At 34.3% G+C, this 3657-nt stretch overlaps 1 protein-coding gene across 1 annotated transcript in view; it reads left to right on the forward strand.

The window, feature by feature from the left end:
• KCNH5 (potassium voltage-gated channel, subfamily H (eag-related), member 5) overlaps nucleotides 1–3657 on the forward strand; it is a gene marked incomplete at its 3' end in the record, with an annotated part of 232481 nt that overhangs the window by 227651 nt on the left and 1173 nt on the right. The gene's annotated exons all lie outside the window — the stretch shown is intronic.

Genomic DNA, 3657 nt, shown 5'->3' on the forward strand with positions numbered 1-3657 from the left:
ATCTCCTTCAGAATGGACTGGTTGGATCTCCTTGCAGTCCAAGGGACTCTCAAGCGTCTTCTCCAACACCACAGTTCAAAAGCATCAATTCTTCAGCGCTCAGCCTTCTTCACAGTCCAACTCTCACATCCATACATGACCACAGGAAAAACCATAGCCTTGACTAGACGAACCTTTTTTGGCAAAGTAATGTCTCTGCTTTTGAATATGCTATCTAGGTTGGTCATAACTTTCCTTCCAAGGAGTAAGTGTCTTTTAATTTCATGGCTGCCGTCACCAAGTTATATAATAGTCCCCTACAAACCTTGCTGGGCCAAGCAAGAGCATTCATGTTTGATGAATGACAATAGGCCTTCCCAATTCATTTACTATCTTAATATGGCCAGGACATGTATCACCTTGGTTTCTCAACATTTTATTCTCTCACATGCATTAATAATGTGTACTTCTGCGTTTTTGTGTCACCAGTAGTGAAACTTTGATTTGAAGAAAAGAATGTTTCTGGAGAAAATGTTTCCTAGGTTTTTGGTGTGTCCGTTTACTGAAAGAAAATATTTAAATGCCTATAATGTTCCAGGAACTAATCTTTGTTCTGGAAATACAGCAGTGAGCAAAAAAGAAAAGACAAGGCCCAGGCTAGTATTTATGGATTTTGCATTTCTAATTGGGGAGGTAGATATCAACAGATAAATATGTCATATAAATTAAAGTAGTGATATGTAAGTTTAGGAACAAAGACATAATATGGGTAGAGACTGATGCTGAAGGAAGGGGATGTTTTTTCTGCTAAGTGAAAGTCAATTGTTTGGAAGCTATTTCCATGATGATGCTGCTGATATATACGTAACATTTCATGGATGCTTACTCCGTATTGGACTCTTTTAAAACCATTTTATATGAGTTATCTTATTTAGCACAACTCCTTTGTAAAGTCTAGAGTAACTGTAAAGTTGTAAGACAGGAAATAGAATCATTGAGAGCTCTAGTAACTGGTCCAAAGACACATAGCTAGTCAGTGGGAAAGCATGTACTCTTAAAGGAGACAAGGATGCTGGTAGAGGTGGTGAGAAGAAATAGAATTGAGGCTCTATTTTGAAGGTAGAGCCAATAGGAATTGATAATGGAGTAGATTAGATGAATCAAGTGAATTGAAGAAAGGCTCTGTAGCTTTAGTCTGAGCAAATAGGTGTGGCTTTGCAATTTAATGAGATGAAAAATGCACTTGGTTGTTGAAGAGAAGGTAGTGTTAAATAAAAGTTTTCTTTTGAACATGTTAGATTTGAATGGCATTAGACATTCAAGAATATCTGTGTATCTGTAATTCAAGAGAGAGGTTATTACTTTGGGAGTTAGCAGCATAGAGCTAGTTTCTACTGAGACTGATTTCTTTCATTGTCGGGTGTCATGTTCCACGGTCACTTCCCTTAAGGTTGTACTTTTTTATCCTGTGAACACAAACTGTGGTGGGAAGCAGTATTGTTGCTTGCCATGGAATGTCATACTTGCTGTCACCATATTTTATGAAATATGCACTAGTCTTAAATGTTGAAAATATTTTTAAAGAAGAAGTGATTTCTCTTTTTAAAAATATACATATATTACATAGATTTGTACAGATGATAAAACTTTTATAAAGTTGTATACCCCCAAAATGACTGCATGTAAAATACTAGTTAAATATAATGTCTATTTGTTTTTGTTGTTCAGTCACTAAGTCATGTCCAAGTCTTTGTGACCCCATGGACTGTAGCCCTCCAATTCTGTCCATGGGATTTTCCAGGCAAGAATATTGGCTTGGGTTGCTATTTCCTCCTCCAGGTGGTCTTCTCGACCCAGGAATTGAACTTGCATCTCTTACATCTCCTGCATTGGCAGGCAGATTCTTATAGTTCTGTAGGATGTCATAATTGAGAGAGCTACATGTGGGTATATGTGAGCTTTCTGTTGATTTTTATAACATTTCAAAGTAAAAAACTTTATACATAATTATGTATGTATTATATATGTATATATAATTATGTATATATTATATGTATTACAAATATGTATGTATGTACAAATATACATACATATTTATACATATAAATTACATATATATACATATATGCATGCACATAATTATATATATATATAGTTGAATGTCTTACCTTAAATTATGACCTTGATTAGTCTTACTCAGTATAGGACACCACACTCACATGAAAGCTGGAGGCAGAAGATATCTTTGTAATATACCCAGCTTAATGGGATGTTGATTATATCCTTCATTTATTAGTGATGAAAACTGTAAATACATTGACAGTTTTATTCATATTTCAGTGCTTAAGCTGTTCATATGAATAGAATGTGTGCATATTTAATGTACCCCAAAAGATGAAATGTGTGGTAATTTGTTTAACTAAAAGGCAGTAGTAAGACACTTTGGCAAATATAGCATATTACAAGCATGTTAGGGAGCCAAACAAGTTGAACATGTCAAAATAATGGTTCTGTAATATTCACTGACATTTTAAAATAGCTGGAGGCTATTCAAAAGCATGACTGTAGCATTATTTAATTAACCTGTAAAAAGCTCATTATGTAAAAAACAAATTCTCTTCATGTCACTTTCTTGGAAATTCAAAATTCCATGTTTGTTATATGATTCTTCTACCATCAATTTGTTCACATTATTTCTGTGCTTGTCTTTCTTAATACCGAAAATGAGGAATAGAGTTTTAAGTTTGTGATTACCTCTACTTTTTGTTTGTTGGTCTGTGCTGACACCAACATCCCAAAATAATAGCAACGCCCCCCATAAAAACAAAATAAAAACCCTAAAAAGTGATTTAAAAAAGAACCCGAGTAACTGCTTGTAAAATCACAACTCCCTATTTTGAAATTTTAATTTGTTATGCCCAAAGAGCCACTATTCTTAAAGAAAACAAGTGATTTTCTGAAAATAGATTGAGGATCTTAAGCTGCTTCACTGGTTTGATGTTATACTCTTTCCATCAAGTGGAATTTGATTGATGAAACTGTGAAATGAAACAGTTCATACATTTTGTTCAGAGGAATTATTTTTTCAAATGCTTAGAGGAACAAGAGTGGAAGTGATCATTGTCTGATATTCTATTTATTTGTTAAATGCTTTTGCAATGAGTATGGTTATTAACTATAGTGTTCACTGAATATTAAAGGGAATAAAATACTGCCTTCTTTTTAAAAGAGCTTACTGTTAAGGGATAAAACTAAAGGGACAGGATAGGTTAGGAGTGGTATGTGATTGAAGATGTATTTATTTGGCTCTGAACTCAACTGCTTTTAGAAGTTTTTTCAAGATCAGGTTAACATTAGTAACCTGATAGATCTGGAGAAAGAGGAGTTGGTAAATTATTGGTTGATGGAGGAAGTAGCAATCAGGGGCATTAAAACACCTTATACTTTTCTTTAGCTACTGTAGATAGATAACAGAGGTTTGCAGGTTACAAGTTACTTTATTCTTAAAATAATGAAGTAAAAAAATCTTTACAGTACTGTATTACTGACATAAATTTAATAAATAGAAATTATCAGATCAGATCAGATCAGATCAGTCTCTCAGTCGTGTCCAACTCTTTGCGACCCCATGAATCGCAGCACGCCAGGCCTCCCTGTCCATCACCAACTCCCGGAGTT

The sequence above is a fragment of the Bison bison genome, unplaced genomic scaffold (assembly GCF_000754665.1).
Source record: "Bison bison bison isolate TAMUID 2011002044 unplaced genomic scaffold, Bison_UMD1.0 scf7180017864239, whole genome shotgun sequence".
NCBI classification, from domain to species: domain Eukaryota; kingdom Metazoa; phylum Chordata; class Mammalia; order Artiodactyla; family Bovidae; genus Bison; species Bison bison.